Source organism: Cyanistes caeruleus, chromosome 16 (assembly GCF_971803275.1).
Source record: "Cyanistes caeruleus chromosome 16, bCyaCae1.hap1.1, whole genome shotgun sequence".
NCBI lineage: Eukaryota > Metazoa > Chordata > Aves > Passeriformes > Paridae > Cyanistes > Cyanistes caeruleus.
Genome location: NC_141716.1, coordinates 11,690,722 through 11,705,283, shown reverse-complemented (window position 1 = coordinate 11,705,283; position 14,562 = coordinate 11,690,722). Strand labels below are relative to the sequence as shown.

Here is a 14,562-nt window from a genome sequence, read left to right as displayed (position 1 = left end):
GAGTTAAAACTCTGTGTTTGAATGGAGGTGAGATGGAGATGTTTTCTGGACTGTGATGCTCTGGGGCTGCCAAATAATTGGTCACTTGAGACAATGTTTTAGTGATTAAGTGTGCAGCACCAGGAGAGAAAAGAAGGCCCATCAGGGAGAGGGAGAACCCTTGTCCTGAGGGTTTTCTTTGAGCAGAACCACTGTGCTTCCTCCACAAACCCCTCTCCCACTGCAAGGACCCTCACAGTGAGCCCACACCCCACAGAATGTCCCAAGATGAGCCACAGATGGGCCAAAATGATTTAATTAGCTATCATTGTAATCTCACAGTCTTTCTAGGACCAGTCTGTGGAAAGGCTGTCTGCCACCATTAAAAGATACTCAATTTAGGAGAATGCTGGCTTTGAAGGGTAAAATGTCACTGATGGCAGATTTTTTAACTCAGTGCAATTTAGCAGATATTTGATACTTTTATTTCCTTCTGCTGACTTTATACAGTGGAACAGGAGGTGACTTGCAGAGATTAAACAATATTCTGCTCACAAATTAAAATCAATAACTTATTTATAGGGCTGCTGATGCTCCCAGAACAAAACAGGCCTGCCAAAAGGCTGTGAAAGTCCTGAATCAAATGTCATGTATCTCCAGCCCATCTACACAGTTGGCTGTCTGTGACTGCAGATATAACACAACCCACCCAGTCATTCCATCACTTGATAATCACAGTACATAAATAAATATCATTCCTCAACCAAGCAGTGCTCGTGCTCGTTCAGATCTATACACTGCCTGGTTATTTCCCCCATATATCATTGATAAATTTGATATTATTCAGTGGGGTTTTTCAGGAATCCATTCCTTTTCATGAAAGGGGGTTGGCCAGATGCTACACTGGGTTTTAAATTTCTGTAGATGCTCAGAAGAGCAAATCACACCATGGTAAAGGGAGCATGACAGAAAATCAAAGCTCTATAATTATTTTATTCCTATTCCTTTCAAACCACAAAGCAAACCCCATTCATTCAGTGACTTGACACTGAGTTAAGTCCCTAATTCATTTCTTTTGCACACCTTTCTGGTCACCATTCCTTTTCCTTGGGGTATTTTGGCTCAGAGTGATCTTTGTTGGGTCACTGATACCTTTGGGAGTATTCACCACAAAACTGCTGGGACTCTGAGGGAAATTTGTTATATCAGAATTGTTTGGAACAATTTTGGCTCTGAGAGGAACACCTTGGAAAGGGGACCTGTGTTCCAGAGAAGCTGTTTCAAATCAGACTCACATAGTGAGGTGATGCTTTAGATGGGCTTGAGGAGATTTTTATACCTGGGTCTGCAAAAGCTCATCTTTCTTAAAGAAAGAAATCTATGCTTTTATTGGCCTGAAGAAATGATAAGTGCTTGAGCATGCCTGCTCTGGTGGGACACAGAAGTCCAAGATTTTAGACTTTTTCTGTCTCTTTCAGTCTGGAACCCCTGTAGCCAACACTTTCTGTGAGTGTAGCTGAAGTAGATACATATCCAGATCAGGGCTTTGTCTTTCATTCCCTTTATCTCTGTATAAATGGGATCTTTAGGTTTACATGTCTGTTCTGAGACTATTAAAATAGAGTCATTTTCCCATCCTGTTTTCTCCAGAGCCCTGCAGGTTTCTGCCCTTTCCTTTTCCTCCCCTGTCTCAGTGCACTGGACAGCTCTGGCACCGGCTCCTTTAGCAGCAGCAGGGCAGGGATGCAGAATCTCCCTACTCCTGCTGAGAATTCCAAGGAAAAGGGACTGCGAGGAGAGATGGAAATAGATGCGACACAAATTGTCACTTTGCAAAATGACTTTTTACACGAGCACTGCTCTGAATGCACAGTGACACTCTACAGATGATTCTTGGCCTGTTAAATAACACTTTTCCCCATATTTATTGCTCTCGAGCTGTGCCTGACAGCTTTATTGCATGCAGACTGGCACATTATGAAAAGAAAAGTAAATAGGTCTGTGGAATCATGGCCGCAGAATTCCTGTTTGAGGGGAAAACAACTCTTTGGTTTTACATGTTTGAGAGGAGGAGACAGCTCTCCCTCAGTGTTTTATGGCAGTTCCCCCTCCCGCCTCCTTTTCTACCTTAAACAGTCTGGCTTTGTTTTGCTTGTATAATTAGGCAGGAGCAGCTGATTGGGTTGGAATCCATGGCATTATATCATCCTGATATATCATCCTGAGCTCTCTGGATTGATGGGCAGGAGAGGCAACATTCTGTTTATTTGCCAGAGCTCCAAACGGGCCTGCCCGTGCCATGCACACAGGAAAGTACATTAGTGCAGCTTTTTTAGAATTCCTTGAGAGCAGATCTACTGCTAAGGCACTTGAACTCTATTATGATGTCAAGCTTCTGCTATTTTCTATTATCCTTAGGAAGAAAGCGAAAGAAATCCCCTATATAGTTTCATGAAAGAGAATCTATCATTTGAGAATAATTGTGCCTAGAGCCCTTAATGCTCTGTCGAACCTACACAAATTAAAAGAACCATTATCAAAGTCAGGGTGGTACTTATATACTCAGCCATCTCTTCTCTAAATAATTGCAGTAATGGTGCACAGCAGCACTGCTGAAAATGTGTTTTACTGACTTATTTCCTTCCTGCAAGAGAAGATGCAGCTATCTTCTTCTATCAGCCAAGATTTGGATTTAATGACTTGCCCTCTTTCCTCCCAGCTTTCTCTGTCTGGTCAGTTAAGAGCTGCAGCTCTTTTTTCCCCATATATCCCACCCTATTTTTGCTCTCATTTGCTCGCCATTATCGCCTGCTGTGAACATCTTCTGCATAAAGTCTCTTGGTACAGCTGGCAGAGTGAGGCACCCCAAGGATGGCTGTACGTGAGGCTGCTGAAAAACCCAGGGAGGAAATATCCCACAGAGCTGAGAGGTTTTTTTCACTGATTTAATTGAGACTTAGAGACTTGACTGGTTGTCTGTAAAGCTGTGCTTGCTAGTTCAACCGTACCCTTTCCAGAAAAGCAGTTTAAATTTTCTGCAGGAACTCCTGTGGAATTAGAGTTGAATAATTCCATGAGTGTTGATTCAGATTAGAAATTAGGAAGAAATTGTTCCCTGTGAGGGTGGGCAGGCCCTGGCACAGGGTGCCCAGAGCAGCTGGGGCTGCCCCTGGATCCCTGGCAGTGCCCAAGGCCAGGCTGGACAGGGCTTGGAGCAGCCTGGGATGGTGGAAGGTGTCCCTGCCATGGCAGGGGTGAAACTGGGTGATCTTTAAAGTCTCTTCCAACCCAAGTCCTTCTGTGCTTCTATGACTCTGTGATATTTGCACAAGACATAAACCAACGTACCCATACATTTGTTCACAACCAGATTAATTTACCACCGCACTTCAAAAATATTTCCTTCTTTTTGAAGTGGAAAAGCAAAAATGGACTTTTCTTGGGGCCTAACCACTCCCACAAGTGTTTCAGCGTCCCTGCACCCCCATCTGCAGTCCCTCTGTGGTTTTGTGACAGGGCAATGAGGGTGGCCTGAGCTCCTGCCAGCTCTGGTGGCTCAGGCTCTCCTGGTGAGGATTCCCTGACAGGAACTGAACTCAAGATGCTCCAGCCTCAGCTGAGCTGCTGGTGGGATGCATTTCCTAACCCTGACTCCCTGTTTTGATGTATGATTTAGGAACTAATGGGAGTTTGCCACATTAGGTGAGATGGTCGAAGGTCTTGGAAGATCAGTGCTGGGTCAGGGAAAGATCAGCGCTGGACAGAAGGATCACAGGAACTCAACTGCTGAGGCACCTCTTCTGAAAACAAGCTCTTCTCCCTTTCATTCTCACTGCTCTTCTGCCTGTTGTGCAGCCACCCAGGAGCTGAAATAAGGGAAAGAATGAAGTGCATATTTGAATGACAATTCCTGTAGCCACAGAAGTGCCACGGGTCTCTGTGGGTCCCACCTCCAGAGGCTGCTCAGGTCTGTTAAAAAGCAGTGTATTTGTCTCTCAGAAGATCCTTTTAGCTCCAAATGAGGCAGCAGGACCATGCAGGCAGTGCTGGGAAGGGGCTGCAGGGCTTTGCTGGCTGCTGTGTCTCAGAGCAGAGACAGATCTCTGATGGAGAGAGATGTGCAGGAAGATTCAATTTCCTTGGGAGAAGCTGTGCCTGGCCTGGCTGGGGCTCTCAGGCTCATTTTCATAAATCCCAGATTTATTGTGACATTACAGTGAGTATTTTTTCTCTTGGCTGAAATGGGGGGATGAACCTTGGCTAAACAGGTTCCTTCCACTCAGCTGTGTAAAAGGTGCCTGCCTTTTACACTTGTAAATATGAGAGAGAAAATGGTGTCATCAGCCTGTAATAAAGCATTCACTCTCAGATTGCCATCTGTCAATGATATTTTAGCTCATTTTCTTTCAGTGAAGAAAGTGAGTTTGTTTTCTTTAATCTCTTGATAAAATTCCAGTTATTTACAGAGTTGGATTTTCCTAAAAAAAAATAAAAGTATCATGCTGCAGCCAAGGGAATTATTTGACCAAATAGATTTTTTTTGCCTTTGTTTCACTGCATTAGTTTATTTCAAAGGAGGAAAGAAAAGCTTAGCTGGTGCTTTGTGGAGGCTGCTAGAAGTTTTTTACTTGCCAGCTCTTCTGTCTCTGCAAAAAATCCCAAACACCCAACAAACCCATGATACAGAATTATCAACCTCACACCCTTTAGAAGTTATAAAACCCAGACAACTCAGGACTGATTTTTTAAAAAGTTAATTTTTACACCACATTTTCATGCTTTTATTTGCTCTCTGCTTTGAGCCTCAGCTCGTTGAAAATGCTCTGTCTTTTGGATGCCATCAGGATGGAAACTTTCTGAGGGAAAACAGGGCTTTGCCATTACCTTTGGAGCAGAGACTCCAAATAAACCCCTGAGCAGCTGCCAGTTATGGGAGAGATGCCCAGGAGTGGAGAAGAAAAAGCAGTTTTGGGGAAGAAGATTTTGTCTTTGATGGTCAGGGATGTCTCAGCGAGTGACAAGTGGGGTGTGAGTAAATAAAACAAGGTGGAGTGAGCACATTCCCTTCCATCACTTCTAAACCCTTCTCAAGGAGTGTGAGCCTCACCCCACACACACAACCTGCATTTAGCCAGCTGAGGCAGGAGCAGGAATTCAGCATTTTAATTAAACTCCAGGGACTCTGGTGAGATCAAATCCCATCTCCTGGAAGGAGGCAGGGAATGCACCTGGAGGCAGCCACGTGCAGCTACTGATGTGCAGATTTGAAAACTGGGAAACAGTTCCCATTGGAATTACTCTTCCCTCAATATTGCAACTTCCATTTACTAAAGCTGCTGGTGTTGGAAAGAACCTCAAGAATCGGCTCTAAAGCCCATTATTCTTTTCACTACCAGCTAATGAATTTTCCCTCTGCCCTTCTACATCAGTTTTCTTTTAGCAAGAGACTTTTATTTCAGCTATCTCTAGTGTTGGAGCTTTGATATCTCGTTAGTACAATCTGTAAATACGACTCTGCAGACATTGCTCAAGGGCAGACTTTGACCCTGAGCACTCCAGCAGCTCCTGCTTTAGAATTCACATCTACAAAGAGCTGCTTCAGGCTGGGGCTGCAGAAAGAGTTAAATGGGAGAAGTGAGAAGTGGAATGTGATGGTGGCCAAGTTTATCCCTGTCACACACAGTTGTTTTGGCATAAAAATACTCTATTATGTCAAAGTGTTGCCAACTCTTGCAGTTTTAATACGGTTCACACGTTATATTTGTTTGGGCTTTTTCCCTTAAAGTCCTGATTCCTGGAGTTCTGCCAGCTCAAGAAATTCAGCTTTTTTTCCTCCCCTAAAAGTAAGTTTCTACTTCATGGTTAAGAACAAAGCCTTGAAAAGATGATTTAAATTCATTTTAACAACTCAGAAAAGCAGAAGATAAATAACTGAACACATATTATATTTCTGAAAGATAATACCTCATGTTTTTGTGAGGGTTGACTCGTGACTTTTAAATGCCAGTGGTTGGCAGCTCTGTTGTTATAATTTATGACTAAGTTTGATGTTTTTTGGTTTTGTTGTTGTAATCAGTCATATCTACATCTACATCCTACATTCCAAATAAATGCATGTAACTCCCATGTTTGTACTGCAGGAAGGGGTTTCTGTTTACCTGTGCAGAGAGCTACAGGGTCTGTGGAATAATTAACAATGGAAAAGATCAATCACATCTAAACTTTGGCCATCCAAGACCATCACATCTAAACTTTGGCCAAGTACTATGGTGTTCACTGAACCATATTGGTTCCGCTTGTTTTTTTAACAATTCCAGGGATTGTGACTTCACCACTTCTCTGGGCAGCTTGTTCCAAATTTTCACCACTTTTTCAGTGAAGAAATTGTTCCCAATATCCAACTTGAGTCTCCCCTGATGCAGCTTGAGGCTGTTTCCTTTTGTCCTATCACTTGGGAGAAAAGACAGATCCCTCATCTGGCTCCAACCTCCTTTCAGGTGATTGTAGAGGGTGATAAGGACCCCCTGAGCCTCCTTTTCTCCAGGGCAAACAGCCCCAATTCCCTCAGCTGCTCCTCATAGCTCTTATGCTCCATAATACATCCAGATAATCCAGATATATCCATATATCCAGTCCAGACACAGTGTGAATTTCAGGAAGAGGAAAAACCAGCACAACAGAGGTGCAGTTTAAATTTGAGAACAGTGTCTCTGTAAACGTGTGGAAAAGATGGGAGACCCAGAAAACATCTTCCTCCTCCCCACATCAAGATGATCTATTTCAGACCTGCCAAGGGGGATTTTTTGTCCCTCCTCATACTAATTTAAAGATTTACCTTGTTTGGATTTGGGGATGTGCTCGTGCAGAAGGGGTCCCACCTCTGGCACAACAGCAAGGGCTGCTGGGCAGCTCTGGAAAGAGCAGGCAGAGCTCCTCAGCACCAACATCTGCCTCCAGAACTGGGTGTTTTTACACTTTTTAAAAGGAACTGACCTTGTAAAGTCAGGTTTTGTGCTGAAAGAGGTGTCTCCCTCATAAAACATAAATTGTGACATGCTCTGTCCCAGCCCAGGCTGGACAGGGCTTGGAGCAGCCTGGTCTAGTGGAAGATTCTCTGCTCACGACAGGGGATTGGATTGAGATGAACTTGAAGATCCTTTTCCACCCAAACCAGTCCTAGATTTGAAGATTATAGGGCTGAAACAGCCTTTAGTGCCCCAGTGCACAGCCAGCCACTCCAGAGGGATGGTGCTGCAGGGATCTCTGGTTTGGCAAACCCTCCCTGCTCAGGCTCCACTCCTGCTGCCATCCTGGCTCAAAAGGCAGACCAGAGTGTTGGTAGGAGAAAAATAAGATTCAGACTTGGCTTTTCACAGCTTCTCCTTTGTTCAGCCCCAGGAACTTTCCACCTCCCCATATAAAATCCCAAAGAGAACAAACCCATATGTATCACAGACATATTTATTTACTGATGCTACTGCAAAGCAGGACATTCTATAATAAAATATGCTTCAGAAAATTGCATTCTGAGCAGGATGTTTAGCACAGAGTTTCTTCCATGCTGAAAATACAGGATTTCCTGTGTAAGTGAATCTCTTGCTCAGTACAACACTTAGTGAGGGGCTTTATTTCAGCAAAGCCTTGGCATTGCAGCAAAAATCTACTCAGGAATATATCCAGTGAGCAAAATCTATCCAGGAAGTAGAAGAAAATGGATAGAAATAGTAACATACCCCCATATATGCTGAACAATCAGGGCAAAGCAGCACTTACCTCTCTGAGAACTTTCTGAGAGTGGCCATGGGGAGAATCAAATGGATGCAGAAAGTGCTGGGGCAGAGTTCTGGCTCTGCCCTGGCCCAGGATATTCAGCCCTGCCCATCCCAGCAGTCCCAGTTTCAGGTGGGACCAGGCTGGGAAATGGCCTTAGAGAGTTTCTTACAGACCTGCTCTGCAATTAGCCTCTTGCATTTTCTAACCACACAGCTCACAGTCACACCTCCCAGATTTACTCCAATATTTGCCCCTTTCCAATCCTGCTGGCACATGATCCACCAGCTCTCCTTGAAGCAGCAAGCAGGGAGCTGCTCCAGTGCTAATAAACATCCTGCAAGAGCCAGGATTGTTTGAATGCCTGCAGAAACAATATTGGAAATTTGATTTACACTTTTCAGAGCTTCCTAAGGATTACATCTCAAAATTAAGAAGGGAAAACTTATTTTTAACATCTTGGAGGATGAATAGAAAGCAGTGAGTGCTTGTTTTTCCTGCTTAACTTACACCTTTGCTCCTCTCTGTCTAAACATAGTCTTGGTACTTCATTATTTCAGCCTGGAAAATTCCTGAAGGTGGACTAGCTGGAAAAATCTGGGGTAACATTAAGTTTAAGCTTTCAGACTGAAAGGTATTTGTGTTGATTTCCTCCTACACAATTAACCCACTTTTCACTGATGCCCTTCTTTTGTTTTCATAAAACTCCTCAAAAGAGAATCCTCAAAAAACTGTCTGTATGTAAAATTTAGGGCCAATAAAGAATTACTTTAATTAAATAATTCATTTTTCCATTATAGACATTTGGGGTTTTTTTTTTGGTTTTTTTGGTGGGTTTTCTTTTTGTTTCATTTTTGTTTTTTAGGATTTATTTTTTGTAAACATCTCAATATATGTAATTTCAATCCTGAAAAGTAAAAGAAAATGATGTTATCTTGTTTTTGATTCAGAAGACCCCCATTTCATGGATACAGAATGCCAAGAGCTGGTTCCCTACACATCAAACACCCAGCTGGAAAATCAATGTACAGGCTGTATAACATAAATATTTGCACTTTAGGTGTTTGGTATGAGGGTTTTACTTTTAAGAAATGTTAAAATTGTTAAGAGTCTTAAGGATTGTCGGTCTGCTGATGTGGGTTATTCTGTAACAGCATAAAAAAAAAGAGGCTCAGCCCCTGTATTTGTGTGATAGGATCTCAAATACATATGTGAATGCTGAAGGTAAGTAACTGTGTCGAACTCCATTCAACAAGAAATTCATTGCTGCAGTGAAGGTTTTCCATCACATTGCTGTGATTTGATAATTTCAGTGCTGCTGGTCAGGGAGTCTAAGGCAAAAGCTCAGAGAATTATCAGCTAATAGCTCCTGAAGGCCTGCAGCTGATATTAAACTTGAACTTTATGAAACCGGATTTTCTGCTACAAAGAGGCAAAAAGCACATTGAATGTGGGCTAAATGGGAAAACATTATTTCTCTTTGCATGGGGAGCAGGTTATTGCTCTGCCAGACCTTGGGCTAGCAACAAGCAGTATTTGGCCAGTCCAGATTGCAGAGCTGCTGCTGCCATGGCTGGGTAAAGGTGAGTAGTGACCTCTGTACTTGGCTTCTTTACTGGTGGGTGCAACCAGAGAATCCCAGAATTATTTGCATTGGAATGAACCTAAAAATACCTCATTTCACCTTGCCATGGGCAGGACACCTTCCACTATCCCAGGGTGCTCCAAGCCCTGTCCAACCTGGCCTTGGACACTTCCAGAGGTCCAGGAGCAGCCACAGCTGCTCTTGGTGTTGGTGTCAGGGTGGGTGAATAGAAAAGAGTCTGGAAAAAATGTGACAGCTACAAGTGCTGTGGGCCAGAGTTAAAATTAGTAATGGTGTACCCACAATGGCTGGGGGGAAAATAAATTCTTGTGACACAGAGCCTCGACTCAAGGTTTGTGGATGTGAATGAGAGGTTTAGCACTTCTTTCAGTAGGCTCAAGGGTGTAATAATAAACAATTTAATAAAGAAATCATAATTGGGCAAACCTGAAGAAATAAGGGGCGTAAGGAAATATTCAAGAATTAAAAAGGTGGTGGTTTATAACCTGCATTGACACATTCTTGCACTGAGCAGTGGGAACAGAGGGAGATACTCCAGTCAGTGTCTCATTGGCTACATGGAACCACAGGATGGTTTGGGTTGGAAGGGACTTTAAAAATCCTCTCATTCCACCCCCTGCCATGGGGGTTTGCTCCAAACCTCATCCAGCCTGGCCTTGGACACTTCCAGGGATCCAGGGGCAGCCACAGCCACAGGGCCTCTCCATCCTTACAGGAAAGAATTTCCTTTCTGTATATCAAAGCTAAATTTTCCCTCTTTCAGTCTGGACCCATTCCCCCTTGTCCTGTTACAGCAGTTTTGTGTAAGGTCCCTCTCTGGCTTCCCTGGGCACTGGAAGGCTCCACACAACCTTCTCTTCTGCAGGCTTGATATTGAGACAAAGAAAAAGTCACATTCTTGTTATCTTTACGACAAACCAGAAAAAACCCGCTGGATTTCTGAGAACCCACCCAAAACCAGGTGAGAAAGACCTTTGAAATAACAGCAGATATTTTGACTGACCTTTTTCAATATATCTGCAGTACATAAAACTCTGCTCCAGGAAAGCATCCCCCTGCAAACTCAATTATTTCAGTGCCACAGTTGTGTCCACTGGCATTTGTGTGCTCCCTTTGTGGCTGGCATGAGGAGAATAAATCACACCCCACGCCACCCTCTAATCACTCACATTTTCCAGAAGAGCTTTCAGCAAGCTAAATGAAGCATGGTGAACAGGCTTTTAGCTACCTGTTAATGTTAATTCTCTGGCTGGGGAAAGCTCCTGAGCCTGCAGGTAGGTGCTGGAGTGAGGGATTTTTAGGGCAGAGTGAGCAAATCTGGACCAGCTGCTTGCAGAACCTGCACCTCACCCTGTCCTGTGGAGACTCCCAGGTCCTGGAAGAGGGGAGTGACCCTGAATTTCTGCTCCCAGGAGGCAAGGCTTCAAGGAATAAATTTAGATGGCAAAGTATGGGCAGTCTGGCAGCAGGATGAATCCTTTATTTTATGAATGATCGTGTGTTTGTCCACTCTGTTCAAAATAAAATTAAAAGCAGAGTCAGGAAATCCCCACAGTGCCATGAACCAAGAGGCATCTGAGGACTGGCAAACATCTGGTTTGTCAGTCCCCAGGGCAGAGAAAGGAGGAGGAAACCTCACAGGTTTCCTCTGAAACACAGGTTTCCTTCTGAAAGGTCTGTGTGAATAAAAAGGGACAATCTGTGAGTGAGGGCAAAGCTTTGTAGACAGAAGGAGCAGCCACTATTACCCATTTATGTCCCAATTAATACAGTTGTGTAAAAAAGCCTGGTGAGCTGTTAATTAAGCACAGAGGCTTTTAGAGTGAGATGATGTTTCAGGATGCAACACTTTCATAGGGTGTCCTTTATCCCAGGAGCATTTTGGATGTTTTCTGTTAGAAATCTCAGTTAACCAAAGAGGTTTGAGGGAGGGCTGGTTGCAGCAATGTCATGGCACATCTCTTTTGTGGTTTACAGTTAATCTCCTAATTGCTCCCAGTCAGGGTAGACAAACTCAGAAGCTTTCAGTTGTGGTTATAAAAATATTGGATTATATAAAAGACAAATTAGGCTCATATTTTTCCTAATTTCTAAGCTTTTTTCCCCCTAAGTTTCTCTGATTGCTGTGAAAAAAAAATAAATAAAAAAATAAATCAATCCTCTTACTGTCTTGCTTGTGGTTTTTAAGAGTGCCCAGGTGGGATTACAGGGACCAGCCAGGTGTTTATGATCACAGAAACAGTAAATGGCCAGGATGAGGGAGAGATTGTGTAGATTTTGTTGTGTTGCAGGAGGCTTGGGAGGAGGATTCACCTGGCTGGGCAGGGTGAGCTGGTGTCCTAAAAATTTTGGAAATTCTGGGTTTTGTTTGATGTTTTGTGTTTTTGCTGTTGTAGAAAAGTTAATTAGTCTGACTTCCATGCTGCTGAAACCTGACTCTTCCAGCTCAAAAGCTGGTTTAGTCTTTTGTGGTGCCCTGCTCTAGGAGAGGTACGGGTAAGTTCGCCTCAAAGCCATGAGGATTCCTGATCCTGTATCGCCCTCTCTACCTCTGGTGCAGGCTTGTAGGCATGTACCCAGTGGTATTTGCCCTTCTATACTTCGAATTTTATCAGAAAGAAAGAGTGCTGGAAGGAAATTAAGTGTAAATCTAACTTATTTTGGGTCATCTTGGTTAATCAAAGAGAAAATCCAGCCTGCAGCAGAGTCCGGTGGGGTCTAAAGCACAGAGAACGAGGTACAAAATGTGTTTAAAAATAACATCTTTTGATTAGCACAGAGTTCCCATTGGTAAGTGAAATCCTTTTGTCCACCACCCCAAACAAATCCTGCTGTTCTCTGTGGGAGCTGGGGGGTTTGAAGCTGCTGGGACAGACAGGGCTGCCCTGCTTTGGGGGTTTTTGGGAGGAGGGTTCCTGTGGGATGCTCCATGGGAAGCTCTGTTGGATGCAGGGCTCTGCACAGGTGGGCACAGAAAGCTCCAGGAGGGCTGAGGAATGGGGCTGCTGGGGAACCTGCTGAGATGAGGCTCAAAAAGGGATTTTCCAGGAGATGTGGGGGCTGTGTAAGGCTGGCAGCAGAAATTTCTTAGCTTGGGTTTTTCCTGCTCGTGGAAGGGGATTGGAACTGGCTGATCTTTAAGGTCCCACCCAAACCATTCTGAGATTCCCTGGTAAAAGCAAACCTGCAAAGACCTTGTGTGGGGGAAAAGAGTGGTAGGAAAGAGGCCTCTTTCAAAATCCTCTCTTAGTTCTGCTGTCTTTGTTTCCTCTCTTTTACAGCTGTGTCTATTTAGTGTTTGCTCAAAGAAAAAAGTGTTGTTTTTCTTTTAAACTTCAATCCTCTCAGGGGGTCTAGGTGCATCTACCTGAAAGCTGTGCCTCACCACAAACCCTACCATGTCTATTTAGCTGGGAAGGTGATTCTGAGCCTTATTAGTCATGATAAAACAGAGTTGGTTGAAAAAATACAAAAATATCTAAGTTATCCTTTGAACTCATGTTTTGACTTGAGGGATTTCTTCTTCCTTCTGAGCCTGCTTGCTGGCTTGTTTTTTTTTTCATTTCTGATGATCTTTCTAGTAATGAGAATGCAAGTTATTCAAAAGGGTTTATAAAGGTTGACAGTGAATTATTATTGGTCCGTTGGGTGTTTAAATTGCAAATATTATACTCAAAATCAAGCTTTAGAAGCAAGCTCTTCTTGAAAGATTTATGGCTACAGTCACAGAGGGTGTGATAAATTTAACATGGCATACAAAGCTGTATCAGTCATGCTCTCCTTACTGGATTCCTCCTTGCATTGGTTGTGATAGCTGCTCCCTGTTCTTGAGCCTTCAGCAAATGTGTGAGTGCATGACCCTGGCAGGAAAAGCCTTTGGGATGCTGTGGAAATCATCACCTGGCATAGGAAGAGAGAAAAATGATGTTTGTGTGTCTGGAGCTCTGCTGGTGGCTGCAGCTCTCCTCTGTGTCCACCCAAAGGGGAAGAAGAAGAAAGGGATGAAGTCAGAAATGAAGAAATCAGTAAGGGTGGAAAAGACATCCAACATTGTAAAGTCCAACCTCTTAATGGTGCCCTTCACTCTGCTCCCAGTTACACTCATGGCAGCAAAAGCAGAATTGAAACTGAACCCATTCCCAGCTAATGCCAGCTCTGTTATCAGCTGTGTGCTTGGCAATTGATTTTTATTACAGACTGCCTGTGCTTTTGGGGCGTTTTCTTCAGAAGTTGGTTGAATTTGCTAAATGTTCCTCATGTGGAATTCATTGCTCATTGTAATTCTCTCGATGCTGTGGTGGCAGGGGCTGATCTGCTGCAGCTGGAACATGTTCCACACCCCATCAAAACCCTGAACCACTTAAAATCCCACCTACCCTGAGTAAGTTGCTCGCTAGAGATATATTTCTTTTGTTCTGTTATTCATACAGACCAAAAGTAATCAAAGTTGCCTTTCCATCCCTTTTGTTTTGTGCATTTTGAGGTGTCATTTACAGCACATCTCTGGTGCTCTGCTCCTCTGTGAAATAATTAGGAGATTATTTTGGTCAATATGACTGAACGATGATTTAATGCTTTTCAATGGTGAGCTGAGTTAGTGACTCTTTAAGGTTAGGGGCTTAATGAAATGCACACATCAGGGTGGTGATTTAATCTTTTTCTCATAAAAATCTTCACAACAAGATAATAAACCGTAAGAATAAAAATCATTTTGACAAACCTGTCTAGCTTCCAGGCTGTGAAAAGTCTGAGTTAATTACCTCTGGGCCCCTTCTGTTATACTGAGGATTATTGAAAGGGCAACTTCCAGGAAAGGTGTAAAGTTCCCATGTAGGCAATTGCAGTTCAAGGCTGGGAATGAAGGGCAGGAAATCTCCTTTCCTTCCATACCAAGATAGGGATCCTCAAATGTATCCCTGTGTGTTTGCCAACAAGTGATTTTAAATTTTCTGGTGTTTGTTTTAAAAAGAAATCCTCAACTATCGTACCAGAAGGAATCTTTTATGAATCAGCTAGCTTTTCAAAATTTAATAGGGCAGCTGCTCATTAGCAACTTGCCTGGGCTGGCAACTCTTGTTTTTTGAAAGTCTTGGCTCATTGCTGTTGGTCAAAGTTTCTCTCTGGGTTATCAGGCTGAGCTTCTCCAAGGCTGACAGAGCAGTGGAAGGTTTGAATTTGGTGTCTCAGTCCAGTTTGCAGCAGACAGA

General features: G+C 43.3%; 3 long non-coding RNA genes across 3 annotated transcripts; 1 reads left to right on the top strand and 2 right to left on the bottom strand.

Annotated features, from left to right (window-relative positions):
- Positions 1-620: 620 nt before the first annotated feature.
- On the bottom strand, positions 621-8,010 carry LOC147650196 (uncharacterized). Its single transcript, XR_015277010.1, has 2 exons — positions 7,753-8,010; positions 621-3,845 (listed from the first exon to the last, which is right to left on the bottom strand). It is a non-coding gene; the product is annotated as an uncharacterized LOC147650196 (long non-coding RNA).
- Positions 8,011-8,017: 7 nt separating this feature from the next.
- On the top strand, positions 8,018-8,865 carry LOC147650195 (uncharacterized). Its single transcript, XR_015277012.1, has 2 exons — positions 8,018-8,229; positions 8,310-8,865. It is a non-coding gene; the product is annotated as an uncharacterized LOC147650195 (long non-coding RNA).
- Positions 8,866-10,815: 1,950 nt separating this feature from the next.
- On the bottom strand, positions 10,816-13,518 carry LOC147650194 (uncharacterized). The gene is made up of 2 exons (XR_015277011.1): positions 13,420-13,518; positions 10,816-13,255 (listed from the first exon to the last, which is right to left on the bottom strand). It is a non-coding gene; the product is annotated as an uncharacterized LOC147650194 (long non-coding RNA).
- Positions 13,519-14,562: the final 1,044 nt, after the last annotated feature.